We start from the raw sequence: 14,576 nt of genomic DNA on the forward strand, positions 1-14,576 counted from the left end.
GAAGAGATCCCTTTCTCCGATGAGGGAAATATATACACAAAGCTTTCCTAGGGGAGATAGATAGTGTTGGAACGACCCTGGAAGGTTTTTGGTTTGTTTTTTTTCCCCAGAGGAGGAAGGGCCTGTGTATGGAGGTGGGTGATGGAATGTCGAGTTGGGGAACCAGTAGAACAGTTTGGCTGGAACACGGCGTGCAGCGAAGGGGAGTCAAGCAAAATTGAACTGAAAAGGTAGATTGGAGCCAGAGATCCCGAGGCAGCCTTAAGGAGGGGTGGGGTGGGGAGGAGCCGGGGCTTCCATTTTTCCCGGTGGCTCCCCACCCTTTCCCCCCAGCCTAGCGAGCGGCCAGGAATAGATAGAATAGGTGCTAGAAGAACACCTGGGAATATCTGAGGGGGTCTGATTTCCGATGAGGTCAGGTGCTGGAGCTCATTTCAGAGGCTCCAAGGGGGCTTTTGCGGGGGTGGGGGGGAGGGGGGCTGATTTGGGGAGTCTGCTTGTTTGTTTTTTGAGAGGAGAGCTGGCTCCATTGGGCAAGTGAAGCTCTGGCTCTTCTCCCAGAGGGCCCAAGGCTGGCTTGGGGGGCAGGAACCTGTTCCTCTTCTGAGATAGGGGCAGGCCCAGAGGGTATATTTTTGGAAAGCCCTCCTTATTTTATAGGACAAAGCGAGGCTCAGAAAGGAGAAGGGACCTGCCCACAGTCACCCTGCGAGTGAGTGGAAGGAGGCGGCTGGCAGAACTTCCCGGCCCCATGACCAGGGCCGCTTCTCCCGCAGGCGGCCACCTCGGGGCCCCGCTCGCCCAGGGACCTAGAGCACGCTGAAGTCCGGGGACCCCGGAGCGAGCCCAGCTCAGGTGGGGACCGGGCATAGAAACAGCGGCTGCTCCAAGCCCAGACGGAGGGGAGCAGCGCGGCCGTGGAGGGCTCACTGGCCTCCGGGGCCCCTTGCCCCTCCGACCCCGGCCGCTGCTGCCCAGCAGATGCGCCAGGCCCCCTTGTTCCCCGGGCCGGTTTGCCAGAGAAGCTGCTGCTGGCTCTTGGGGACCGCCTCTGCTCTCTGCGTCCTCAGTCTCTCTAGGCTTTACTTTGTCTCACAGGATCTCCTTCCTCCCCCTGCTTGGCTTTGGGACTGCCGTCTGGGGCTCCTCCTCTCCGGCCTCCCTGTGCCTCTCTCAGTCTCCTCGTCCCGTCTCTGTCTCTCCCTATTTCTGCCTGCTGTATCTCGGGCTGTCTCTGCGTGTGCGTGTCTCTGTGTCTCTGTGTGTCGGTCTCTCGTCGCCGCCTCCCTCCCTCCACGTCTGTGCGGGTGTGAGTGTCTCCCCCGGTATCCGTCCCCTCCCCCCCCGTTTTCCCAGGCGGGGCGCCCCCGGCTCACCTGATATTTGCATACTGCCCTCCGAGTAGCCAGTGGCGGCCGGGCCGGTGGGAGAGGCGAAGCCGGAGGCCGAGCCTCACCCCGACCCGCCCGCCCGCCGGGGCCAGGAGGTGAGTCAGAGGGGGAGGAGGCTGAGGCTGCACACCACCGAGTTGTAGTTCTCCTTTTGGGCTGTCCCCAGTTTTCCTTGCTGTTCTCCTTTCTCGGCGGAGCCTCGGAGGGCGGGGGGAGGGGGCGAGCCCGGCCTTGCCCCGCAGCCCCCGCGGCCGAGCCCCCTCCCGCGCTGCCCATCCCGGGCCGGACCATGGTCCCGCGGCCGGAGCCGCAGCTGCCTGAGGTACGTCCCGGGCCGCCCATAGAGGAGAGAGGCGGGGAGGGGAAGAGGGAGCGGGAGACAGGCTGGGTGGGGGTGGGGGGGCAATTCCGTCCTCCGGAGGGAGCTGCCGGGCCGTCGGGGAGGGGAAGGTGGGCATCGGCCGCCCGCGGGCACCGTGCCCGCCCCGTCTCGTCGCTGCCCTGCCCTGCCGCTTCCCCGCCCGCCGCCGCCGCCGCCGCCGCCACGAGAGCTGGCTTTTCAGGGTAGAAGTCAGGCCAGCCCACCTGTGTTCGGGGGAGAGCCGGGGCTGGGCTCCAACCCCTCGGTCTGGGGCCGGGGACCCTCCGGGGAGCTGCAAGCCCGCCCCGGGTCATCTGGTCCGGCCCCCCGCTCCCGTACTCGGGGAAGCCGAGGGCTCCGCTCGCTGTAACTGACTTTCTCGGGGTCCCGGCAACAAGTAGCCGAAGAGGGAGCCTCGGGCGGGCGCTCAGGTACCCCCCCGCCTCGGCTGCGGGGGCCCCCCTCCCTCGGGGAGAGCCCTTCCCCGGAGCTGCCCCGGGGACCGGGGGCATTTCTCCCCGCCCCCACCCAGTGCCAGTGCGGCGGATCTAGTGCTCGCAAAATCCTAGTCCACGGAGTTGCATTGAATGGCTAACTGATCGCCGGGGCCGCAGGCCTGGGGCGGGGGCGGGGGCGGGGGGCAGGCCTGAAATGTGGGGAGAATCGGCCTGAGGGGGGGAAGCGGCCTGAAATGTGGGGTGGGCCCGAGCTGGGGGGGGCAGGTGTAAATGGGAAACAGTTGTGAGCTGGGAGGGGAGAAGGTCTGACTAGCTGATAGTGGTCCGTAACGGGGGTCCTTAGCCCCAGTCCTGAGCCGCGGAGGGAGCTGTCCCGAGGGGGGGGGGGGCAGTAGACCTGAACTTGTGGGGGAGGAACAGGGCACCTTGGCTAAGATAAGTTGGTCAGGTTCTCAATGGCCGGCTGACTTATCCCACACTATTTACACAACAGCCCTTCCCAGGGCCGAGAGCACACGCTCTTCCCGGGGGGCACGCTGCCATTCGTCCCCTTCCTCTCCCCCATTTGCCAGGCAGAAAATGAGGGTTTCCGAGCGAAGGGCCGCCGAGCCCGCTTAGCACTGGGGCCTTTCTGCCTCCTCTCCCGACAGTCCCCGGGGCTGGGCCGCCCAGCGCTGGGCTCTCGGGTCCGGGCTTCCAGACCCCCGCTCCGTGGCCTCAGGATGCGGGAGTCCGGCCTCTGCCCCACTTCCTGTCCCCGGGCCGCTTTTCCCACCAGCCTGGCCCACCTGGCAGCCACCTCCAGGGCGCCCCGTCCATGCCCCGCTGAGCACCCTTCCCACTTCCCAGCCTCCCCCAAGTCTGGCCGCGGCATTCTGTCCCTCTTCCCTCCGCTCAAGACAGAGGCCCGGCTCGTCCCGAGGCTTCTCCGGGTTAATGTTTGACAGCTCGCTGTGGCTAATCATTTTAATTAGCTCTTAAAGTGGGGAGGGACAGTTAACCTTGGACTCCTTGATTCCAGGTTGTAAGGGCCTCAGATGGGTGGGGGGGGGGGGGGGAAGAGACAGAAGCAGACTCGCAGGCGGCCAGAAGGAGGCACTCCCTCCCAGCTCCTCGTTCCTTGCCCCCGGCCCCACGCGTTCTGATCTCAGGCATCAGTAGCTGGGGAGGGCCAAGGGGGCTGCCCCCCAGTGCTGGGAGAGGAAAGGAGAGGGCAGCTGGGGGGGGGGGGGCAGGCCGAGAGAGGAGACAGGCCCGCCCACAATCGCTAGCCCGGGTCCTGGAGAATCCCGCTGGAGGGCCTGGGCGTCCGGACTGTGTTGTAGGAAACACCGGCCCTGCCCTCAGGAAGCCTCCCAGGATATGGAAGGCGGCCAGCTCGGCCCTCCCCTGGCGAAGAAGTAAATACAAAACCTTTGTCCTTAGAGAGGGCCTCCCCCCTCCCCCCCAGTCTGCTCTGGGGAGACTCGGGCCCTGCCCTCAGGAAGCCTCCCAGGATACTGGAAGGCCCCCAGCTCTGCCCTCCCCTGGTACAACAGAAGGTACAAAAACTTTGTCCTTGGAGAGCCCCCCCTCCCCCCCCCCCCCCCCCCCCGCCTCTTCCCCCCCAGTCTGTTCTGGGGAGACTGGGGCCCTGCCCTCAGGAAGCTGGCTGGGCAGACAGTAGAAAGAGAGCCACCCCCTGCTCTATCTCCCACACCGTGAGAACTCTTTCCAAAATCTCCAAGCGCCCCAGGGCCAAAGTGTCCTAGCCGCGGAGTGGAGTTCTATCCGGAGGGCTCCCGGCCTCCCTTCGGGAGGCCCGGGGGAGACTTCTCCTGCTTCAGGCTGCAGCTTCCAGGCCGCCCTGACCTGCTGGGAGCTGAAGGAGTGGCTTGTTTGCAGCTATGTCTGGCATTCCCCCCGTGAAGGCCTTGTGTTTGCTCGGCTGCTCCAGCAATTAGCATCCACCCCTGAGCAGGCAGGGGCCCAGCCCTGGGCCTCTCACCCCGGCTGGCTGAGTTGCCTGCTGGGACAAGGAACAAGGTCTGTCTGAAGCTCAGAAGGATCCTTAAGAGAACAGTTAGACTCAGTCCCTTATATTACAAAGGGGGAAACTGAGGCTGGGAGAGGCTCCAGCTCAACCTCCTGAGCTGGGAGCAAGAATAGATTTCTTAGAGACTCCTTCCTCCTCCTATCCCTCTCCCTGGGCTCCTCATCCCCCCCTCACTCCCCCCTCACTACCCAGATGAAAGATCAGGAAGGTACAGTGCAAACCCATTCTCACCCAGATAAACACAGAAGGCCTGTTATAGTGGCTTGCCCTTTCTCCTGAGACAGACACATCAAAGTGGAGGGAGGGGGCACTTCTGACACCTGGCTTGGGCTTTCAGGGATGGACAGTGGCCGGGCAGAAGCAGGAAAATGGCCTTCCCACTCCCGGGCTGTTTTAGGATCGGCTTCGATTTTATTTTCAAAAATTGCTATTTTTTGTTTTTGGCTGCCCCTTCCCCACCTCCTCGACCTTCCCCCTCCAGCCCCCCCCCCAGTCACCATCGCGGTACGTCGCCTGGCTCTGGCCATCCCCTTTCTCAGAGCAGGGCAATTAGGATGCTGGAGGGAAGAAGGGGCAGGGATCCAAACCCCAAAGAGAAGCCTCTTAGGCTTGCAAAGATGAAGACAAAAAGGGACGAGACCAATAGTCTGAAAAAAAAAAAAAAAAAAAAAAAAAATCCCAAGGTGCTTGGAGAGGGGAGTCCAGTTTGGGAGCCAATTAAAACCCAAAGCGGCCTACTTTTCTGAATAGGCAATTATAACATCTATGGAACTCTTTACCCATCTGTGGAACGCTTTACCTCCAAGAGACAATCCAGGCTAAAACCCAAAAACAGTTTCCTAAGAGGTCTTGATAAATTCCAGGAGGGCTAACGTAGTTGTGCGGGAGGGCGAGTGGGCCCGGCCAAGGACAGAATCCCGGGATGCTTAAGAGGCTCCCGCTTCCATCGCTTCTTTCCAGGCGATTCCCATCCCAGCCTCCTCACCCGTTCCCTGCATCTCGGGAAAAGTTTTTGTTCCTCAACTTCTTCCTCCATAAAATCAGGGGTTGAGACTGGATGCCTTCTGAAAGAATTCCCTCCCTGTAAATCCGGGATCCGAGGGGCTGGGGTTTTGGCACAGAAAAGGGAATGTTCTTCAGAGTTGAGTGATGTGGTTCCCAGAGCCCTGGGCTTAGAGGCAAAGGCCTTCCATTTGAACCCTGGCTTTGTACCTCACTGGCTGGGAGAGCTCAAGAGAGTCACTTCTCCTTGGGCCTCAGTTTCTTTCTCTGTCAAGTGAAGGGGTGGGACTACATGGCCTCCGGGGTCCCTCACAATTATGGGATCTAGGATCCTCTAGGCCAGGGCTTCTTGAACTTTTTCCACTGGCAACCTTTTTTTTGCCAGAGAACTTTTTATGTGACATAGGTCTATAAAATAGGAATACAAATCAAAACATTTACTGAGAAGAAATCGTAATTTTGTGACCCCCCCCCACGTTTAGTTATGAGGTCCCATATGGGTTCCCGACCCACAGTTTAAGAAGCCAGGTGATATGTGACCTTGGCAAAGTCACAAGCTCCTTGGGTCTCAATTTCCTTCTCTGTAATATTAGATCGGACAAGATGGCCTTGGAGGAAAGGGCAGCTAGATGGTGCACTGGGCCTGGAGTTAAGAAGACCTAAGTTCAAAGTTGGCCTCAGATACTTACTAGCTAGGCAAGTCACTCGACCCTATTTGCCTCAGTTTCCTCATTTGTAAAATGAGCCAGAGGAGAAAATGGTAAACCCCTCTATTGGTTTTTCCAAGAAAAGCTCCAGGGGGGCTCACAAAAAATGACTAAACGAACAAGTCTCTGAGGTCCCTTTCAGCTTTGACATGCTCTAAACTGAAGTCCCTTCCCCTCTAGGCCTCAGTTTCCCCCTTTGTAAACAGATGGGGGCTGGACTAAAAGACCTCTGAGGGCTTGGCTGGCTCTTAATCTTATGGTTGCCCACCTCAGGGATTGCATTCAGTGATCAAGGTTGTAAGCTTGTGGGACCCAGCACACGTGTCTAAGTAGGCTATTAGTTCAGACCTGGGGCTGCCCCCTCCAGTTCCCTCTTTATCCCCCTTCTGTGGGATCGGCACGTGGGGCCGGGTGCTTCATACGTATTTGTTGTCCTGACTTAAGAATATATCAGAGTCATCTTCCCTTCTCTCTACCCCAGTCATTGACATCTCTACCCTCTGCCCCTATCAACAAGAGAACCAGGAACCTCAGGGCATCCTCATCTACTCAGGGCATTCTGGGTAACACTGTGCAACTTAACCCTAAACTCTCTTCTTCCATACCTTGGAGGAGAGGCTTCTGAGAACAAGTGCCAGGTCCTGAGAGGACTGAATCCAGTGACTCTTGAAGAAGGACATTTCCTCCAGGACGCCAAGAAAGGTCAAAGGTTTAAAAAGCTCGAGTTGAAAGGGGCTGGTGAGGACACACAAGAAATGAGTGGCTAAATGAGGATTCGAATCCAAATTTTCTGAGCTTAAATCCAGTGCTTTCTTTTCCAATCCAGGAGAGCTCCCAGGGTCCTTCGTGTACCCATTTGTCCTTGACAATCATCACTGTGATCATATTATACTTGAAAAGCTTTTACGATTCAGAGAACCTTTGGTTTTGACAGCAAGTAGAGTGGATTTCCATCTTGGTCCTCAAATTTCCTATCCATGTGGCCCTGGGCAAAATGCCTTCCCCTTGATGCGCCTCAGTTTCCTTACCTGTAAAAAGAATGGTCAGCACCGAATCATGTCCCTTCAGAGGGATGTCGGGAAGAAAATGCTTTGTAAAGGGTAAAGCACTCAAAGTGGGAGCTGTTAATATCGCCTCTGTCTTTGGAGGGGAGAGGGAGACAGGAGAGGAGTGGAAGGAATATCTAATGGCTTATTGAACAGCAAAGCGGTTGTCTAGGGAAAAGTGGGACCCCGAGAGCTTCCATCTCTTTCCTCTTTCTCATCCTTTTTATTAATGCGTCCGTCTTCGTCCTCTCATCTTCTCCTCTGTTGTCGTTCTCATCATTGTCATCAAGTTATTATTAAATGAGCCAGACTCTCCGCAGGCATGCATTATTTTCCCAAGAATCAGTTACTCCTGGGAACCACTGAACAGAGCTAGAAGGCAACTGACATTTCATCCGCACCTCATTCCGCTCGGCTTCGGGCTTAGCCCTTGGAAGGCCCAGGGTCTGCTTGAATGGAAAAGAGCATTGGTCTGGGAGGCAGAATCCCGAGACCTTCCTCTCTCTGCCTCTCACTTCTCTCTTCCCTAAAATGAAGGGGTTAAGCCCAGTGATCTCAAAGATCTCTCACAACTTTGGCATTCCGTGCTCCTATGGTCTTGGCCCAGAGCGGCCCCAAGGGTAGACTTAGCTCAGTCAATTGTGTTATGTACTTGGAGCCAGAAAGGCCCGAATTCAACTCTAGTCTCCAATACTTATTAGCTGTAGAACCCCAGGCAAGTTATTTAACTTCCGTTTGCCTCAGTTTCCTCATTTGTAAGATCGGGATGTTAATAGCACCTAGCTGCCAGGGTTGTTATATGGATCAAATGAAGTAACAGATATAAAGTACCTTGCAAACCTTAGGGCTCCACGTACATGCTAGCTACGATTACTTGATGTATTATTATGACTGCAATTAATATGTCTGCGAGGAGAGGAGATACTTGGGCTTCCCCTATAGTCCCAACTCAACTTCCCAGAACAGACAGCTCAGGGTTTAGGGGACCGGAGAACAGGAGGCTGGGCAATTAATCTCCTGAATTCATGGTCTGGAGCATCTACCCAGGGTCTTAGGGGAAAACCTGCCCTTTTCCCAGAATGCCCTTGACCACTTCCCAAAGGGCTTGCTCAGTTGTCCAGCTGACTCGGAAGGGTCTGCCCATGGGATGACGCTACCTTATTGGGTGCCAACATGTACAGGGTTCCATTCTTTTGGGGAAAGCAGGATAGTCCCAGACTCTGCCCTCAAGGGTCAGAAACCAATGGCAGAAGCAGATCAAGAGGGAAACAATGCTTACCTCACTATGGAGGTTGGTGTTTGTGGTTTGGATGATGGTGAGGGTCAGGAGGGAGGAGGACTGGAGAAAGAATACTCCATCACCTATATTGTTTTCACTGGAGAATGCTTGCTGGAGTGGGTGGGTGGGTGTCTTTATGGTAAGACATGAGGACATTCCAGGTCAGAAACAAGAGAGTCTACAAGGGCATGTATTGAATTGATTTCACAAGCATTTATCGAGTGCCTATTATGTGCAAAACCTTGTGTCGGACCCTGGTTCACCTGCAACTTTGATAAGCAAGGGGTCCTACCCTGATGGAGTGTACAATCCATGGGGTCAGGGAGGAGAATTGGAAACACATGGGGAATATGGATATTTCAGTCTGTTATCTTATATATGTGGATATTTTTTCCAAAGGTATACATCATCACTCATCACTATGATTCTTGCCCAAGTCTTTGAGAAATGGACACTCCCCAACCCCCAACACTTGGTTCTTTTTTCCCCTGAAGCAACTGGGGTTAAGTGACTTGCCCAGGGTCACACAGCAAAGAAACTTAAATGTTTGAGCATCCACTGTACCACCTAACTGCCCCCACTCAGTTCTTTTAAGGGCCTTCTTTCCCTGTCCCACATCTGGATAATGATGGCTTTGGCACTGAATCTTGGGAGAAAGTAATGGCTGGTAATATGCTGCCACTCACTTTCATGACGAGTCTCACCATCGCCCTTTGGGTGACCCGATAATGTGGCTCTCCACGGATTGTGGTGTCCCCATGCTCCACAGCCTCAGGGCATCACTGGCAGAACGTTGGCGTTCAAGAAATGGGCATTTGTGACAAGAAGCAGTCTAGGAGTCACCAGTTCCAGATAACTATCACATAGTAGGTGGATGAGGAAGGCAGGAACCAAAACTCTTTACTCGATCTCTTCCAGGTTCATAGTCTTGGGGTCCTCTTTGATTCTTCCCCGGACCTGCCTCACTTCTATCGAACAATTATTGATTCTTTTCAATCACACCTTTGCAGTACCTTTTTCATCCATCCCATTCTCTCTAGTCCCACCTCCCCACTTACCTAATAGAGACTGTCTCCCTGAATCATTCAACAGATCTTCCTGCCTCTCTTCTTTTCATCCCCCAGAGTATCTTTTATCCTAGATAGACCCGGTCATGTCATTCACTTCTTTGCTCAAAAATTGCTAGTTGCTCCCTATTCCCTACCTAGTAAAAGTTCACCCCATCCCTACCTGGCATTCAAGGCTCTCCCCATCATCTGATACCATACACTTTCCAGCTTTCTTTCATGTTACATTCCTTCACACACTCTTTGCTTTCAGAAAGATCTACTTTCTTTCTTTTAGGTTATACATGTACAATCATAGTAAACATATTTCCACATTAGTCAGGTTGCAAAAGAAGAATCAGAACAGAAGGGAAAAACCACGAGAGGGAAAAGCCACGAGGAAAAAAACCAAACAAACAAACAGAAACAAGTGAAAGTAGTCTGCTTTGATCTATATTCACACTCCCTCATTTCTTTCTCTGGATGTGGATAGCATTTTCCATCATGAGTCTTTTGGAATTGTCTTAGATCACTGGACTGCTGAGAAGAGCCAAGTTGTATCATAAGTGATCATCATACACTGTTGCCATTATTGTATACAATATTCTCCTGGTTTTTCTTTATTATTCTTATTCTATAGTATTTTATTTTTCTAGATACATGTAAAGCTATTTTTCAACTTTCATTTTTGTAAAACTTTGTATTCTAAATTTTTCTCCCTTCTTTCCTTACCTCCCCCCTCCCATAGACTGCAAGCAATCCAAAATAGGTTAAACATGTGCAATCCTTTTAAACGTGTTTCCATATTTGTCGTGTTGTGCAAGAAAAATGCCAAAAGGGGGGAAAACAAACGACAAGAAAGAGAAAACAAACAAAAAGGTGAAAATCCTCTGCTTTGATCCCCATTCAGTTTCCATAGCTCTCTCTCTGGATACGGATGGCATTTTCTATCCCAAATCTGTTGGATTGGCTTGAATCACGGCATCGTGGAGAAGAGCCAAGTCCGTCACAGTTGATCCTCTTATACTCTTGTGGCTACCGTGTACAGTGTTCTGGTTCTGCCCGCTTCACTCGGCCTCGGTTCATGGAAGTCTCTCCAGGCTTTTCTGAAATCGGCCTGGTTATCATTTCTTATAGAAAACCAGTATGCCATCCCATAAATATGCCACAGTTTGTTCAGCCATTCTCCAGTTGAAGGGCACCCCCATGATTTCCAATTTTTTGCCACCACAAAAAGAGCTGCTATAAATATTTTTCTACGTATGGGAAGAATCTACTTTCTTTCCGCCAAACACACCCTGTACTTTCCCACCTCAGGACCCTTGCTCCGGCTATCTTTCCAACCACTTTTTGTAGGCTGAATTCCTCTCTACCCTTTCAGACCAACTTGAATGCCTCCTTCTACAGAGAGCCTCTGCTGCTTCCTACCCATGTGGGCTTAGCCAAGGCACTTTAAACTCTCCAGGTCTCCTAAAATGAGGGCTCTGGACTAGCTGGCCTCCAAGGTCTCTTACCACTCTAATGCTATGACCCTTTGCTGATTTCCCCCTGTCGGTAAGGTATGACCCAGGTCCCTCCGCCTGAGAATTTTGCTTAGACTTCATCAGAGAATACACTGAAAAGAACTGTGGAATCCTGTCCTCTCATTTTATGGAGAAAGTAGCTGAGGTCCCGAGATCATGTGACTTGCCTAAAGTTACACAGCTAGTAAACATCAGAGAGGAGATCTGAACCCGGGTCTTCTGCTTTCAGGGCCAGTGTCCTTTCCACTGTATCATGTTGCCTGTTGTGGGTGGGTTAATTTTATTTTATGCTCTCACTGGATTGTAAACTCTATGAAGGCAGGGTCCAGATCTTGTCCAAACATTGGCTCTCCCCCAGTATCCAGTGCAGGGCTGTGGACTTGGTTTAATAATTTAATAAATGAAGACAGGCAGACACAGAGAGATAGATGGATAGATCTATCCATTGATAGATAGATAAATGGATGGATGGATATCTAGATAGACACACAGAGATTAGATGGATGGATGGATGGATAGATAAATGGATGGATATCTAGACAGGTAGATGGATGTATGTATGTATGTATAGATGGATGCATGGACGCATGGGTGAATATCCAAGACAGATAGGTAGATGGATAGATGAATGGATAGATGGATAGATAGAAACAGATTAGATAGATAAATGAATGGATGATTGGATGGATGGATAAATAGACAAAGACTAGACAGATCAAATAGGTAAAGATCGATAGATGAATAAATAGGAAAGTGAACAGTTATTCAATGGTTGAATGTTACAAGAGGTTATTGGAGGGGATGGGAGAGAGATCCTCTCCCAGCCCCTCGAACTGCCTCCCCTGCTCCCCCCTTGTAGGCTCCCAGCTTCTCCAGCCTTGGCTTCTCTCTGTGGCTTTGGCTCTCCTAAGAGCATCCAGATATGACCCTGCAGGGGTCTGCTCATCCACCCAGATACCTCGATCCTCCCTGAATTTATCCACATTTTTGAGAAGCTACTTTAGTAGATCTTTCTTTCAGGAATGGAGTTCTCTGGATCTCTTACTTCCCATTCTCTAGAATATTAGCAATCTCCTGTTGGGCCACATGGTGGTCTTATAGATGTTGTTGGTCCAGCCCTCTCCCATCTTCGCCTTTGCAGGCCAAAGACACGTCTCTTTTGTGACTGTGTTCATAGGAAGCCGTACCCTGCTCCCTTCCCTGGAGCCTTGGGATTGACCTTCTCTGAGAACCATGGAATTCTAGAGCAGGAAAAGATCTTAGAATCCAGTCCGGCTCCTTCGTGTTTCAGATAGGGAAGTGAGCCCAGAAAGTGATGGAATGAAAGTTCCACAAGAGTCAAGACCAGCTCCTTTTTGTTATCCTTAGCCCATCTTAGATGCTTCTCGGTGACCGATTAAGGCTGTCCAACATCACAGCCCCTTGGTGCACTAGCAGCAGCTGATGCTTATTTAGCATTTTAGTGGTTGCAAGTCATGGTACATCTCCTGTGAGTTTCCTAAATGCTACTGACATTTTTATCCCCATTTTATAGATACAAGAGTCTCAGGGGGCAGTGACTTGCCCAGGGTCACACGCACCTAGGGGAGGGACATGCTTTCTGAGGGAAATTCGCCGCTTTTTGATTCTGCTCAGGAGAGATGCTGGGTGCTCTAGGGCCCAGCTTCTTAAACTGTGGGTCATGACCCCAATATGGGGTCTCATAACTGAATGTGAACGTCATGAAATTGTGATTTAGTATCAGTAAATGTTTAATTTGTATACCTCCTTTATATATCTATGTCCCCAGGGAGGGTCACAAAAATTTCTCAGGCCAAATGAACACATGCTACATTCACTTTTTTTTCTTTTTTCTCTTGGGGTTTCTCCCTTTTCTGATTTTTCTCTCCCAACATGATTCCTAAAGAAATGAGTATTTAAAAAAATTAAAATGAAAACATGAAAAAAAATTGTCTCGGGTGAAAAGGGTGGAGATGGAAAAAGTTTGAGAAGCCCTGCTCTAAATCACTGAGCAGGCAGGGCTGGAATCTTGTGGCCAGAGAGGAAGACCTGGCTCAATGGGGAGAACCATGGTGAGTCCTCTTTGGGACTTTTGACCACTTTCTCGCCTCTAGTCACCTTTAGCGTTGCCAAGAGAAATCCCCTGGTTTTTGGGACTGGGGTTAGAATAACTCATGGAAAGAGGGACTGGATCTATGATTTCACTGATGTAGGGGGAACTAGACCAGGAAACTCCCTTTAGTGATGCGGATCTGTGCCTTCTCTGTAATTTCTAGTCTTAGAGGGATTAAATGAGAGGCCAAGTGACTTGCCCAGGATCACACAATCAGTATTTGTCAAAGGTGGAACTTAGTCTCCGAGATCACTCTGCTGTACTGCCTCTCAGAATAGCTTCTGGGCTTATAGATTTAGAATTGAAAGGGATCTTAAAGGCCATTGAGTCCGACACCCTCTTTTCTATGAAGAAGAGAACTTATGTTAAGTGACTTGCCCACGATCACACAGTTAATACTCTAGATAAGACCTGGACCTAGGTGCTCCTGACTCCAGGTCCAAAGCCCTATGCACATGCTGCCTCTGAGAGAATGGCAGGATTAGGAGAGACCTTTAAGATCACATGTAGTACAAACCATTCATTTAACAGGAAGGGAAACTGAGATCCAGAGAGGTCACATAACCATTAAGTAGCAGAACCAGGACCACCGCTTGCCCTTATAACTGGACCATAACGCTACTCTGCTATAACACATTTATGGTGTATGGGAAAATTCAGCTCAAGATTACCCAGAAGGCTTTTGGCAGCAGGAACCATTGTTCACCAGGCGGGTGACCATCCTGGGTCCCTCTCACAGATTTTTTGAATTACCACCTCTCTGTGCTCCTTCCACCAGTGTCTCAGTGCCTTCAGATGACCACAGCTCAAGTCCTGCTTAGACCTCTTCCATGTGCCCAGCCCAGTCCCTTAGAGAGCCTCTGAGACCTGGGGTAGGGACGGGTACCAGTTGAAGGATATCAGACAAGGAGCCCTCGCTTCCTTATGGGGATATCGGCAAAGGTCCTCGAGGGGAGACGGCACTGGAGACCTTTTTTCTTTTCTTTTCTTTTTTAATTAATTAATTACTTTTTACAAAAATTTTATGCATAGGTAATTTTCCAGCATTGACAAGAGACCTTTTTTCTAAAAAGCTTGGAAGGAGTAGAGATGGTGTTCTGGCAGGGGGCAAAGATGGTATTGGGTGGGAGCAAACAAGGGACCCAACAGGGCCACCGTAGCATGGGAGATGAGGTTGGAAAGTCCAGGCAGAGCCAGGTCACGGGACCTATACATGGGCCCATTTGAGACCAGAATAAGAGATTCCTATCTTGGCTGGCTTTAAAGATCCGAAGGCCTCTCTTGAAAGAGATATTATATTTAAGATTACAGGGACTTGGCCCAAAGGTTAGAACAAGGATCTCTGCAAAAAAGTGATAAAGGCAGATTCAGACTTCCTCTAATCTAGAAAAACCCTTCTGAGTCATGACAACTGTCCTCAGGTACAGTGACCTCCCATAACCCCTCTCTAAAGGTCTTCTGGCAGAATGACTTATAATGTCTGTGGGGAAGATTCAAGATAGACATGGAGAAGTGACTAGGAGGTAGTTTGAGGCAGGAGGGAGCAACAACTTAGGGAGGGGAGAGAATTCAGAGTCTGCCCCCTGCAGGAGGTGGCCCATCTATTAATTGAGTT

At 51.6% G+C, this 14,576-nt stretch overlaps 1 protein-coding gene across 4 annotated transcripts in view; it reads left to right on the forward strand.

Moving 5' to 3' along the window:
* Positions 1-1,476: 1,476 nt before the first annotated feature.
* Positions 1,477-14,576, forward strand: part of ELF4 (E74 like ETS transcription factor 4) — a 56,961-nt gene continuing 43,861 nt past the window's right edge. For all 4 annotated transcript variants that reach the window (XM_074278210.1, XM_074278211.1, XM_074278209.1 and 1 more), the window contains exon 1: positions 1,477-1,713. The gene's annotated coding sequence lies outside the window, so the exon portion shown is untranslated. The remainder of the gene's footprint in view (positions 1,714-14,576) is intronic.

Source organism: Sminthopsis crassicaudata, chromosome X, assembly GCF_048593235.1.
Source record: "Sminthopsis crassicaudata isolate SCR6 chromosome X, ASM4859323v1, whole genome shotgun sequence".
In the NCBI taxonomy this organism is placed as follows: domain Eukaryota; kingdom Metazoa; phylum Chordata; class Mammalia; order Dasyuromorphia; family Dasyuridae; genus Sminthopsis; species Sminthopsis crassicaudata.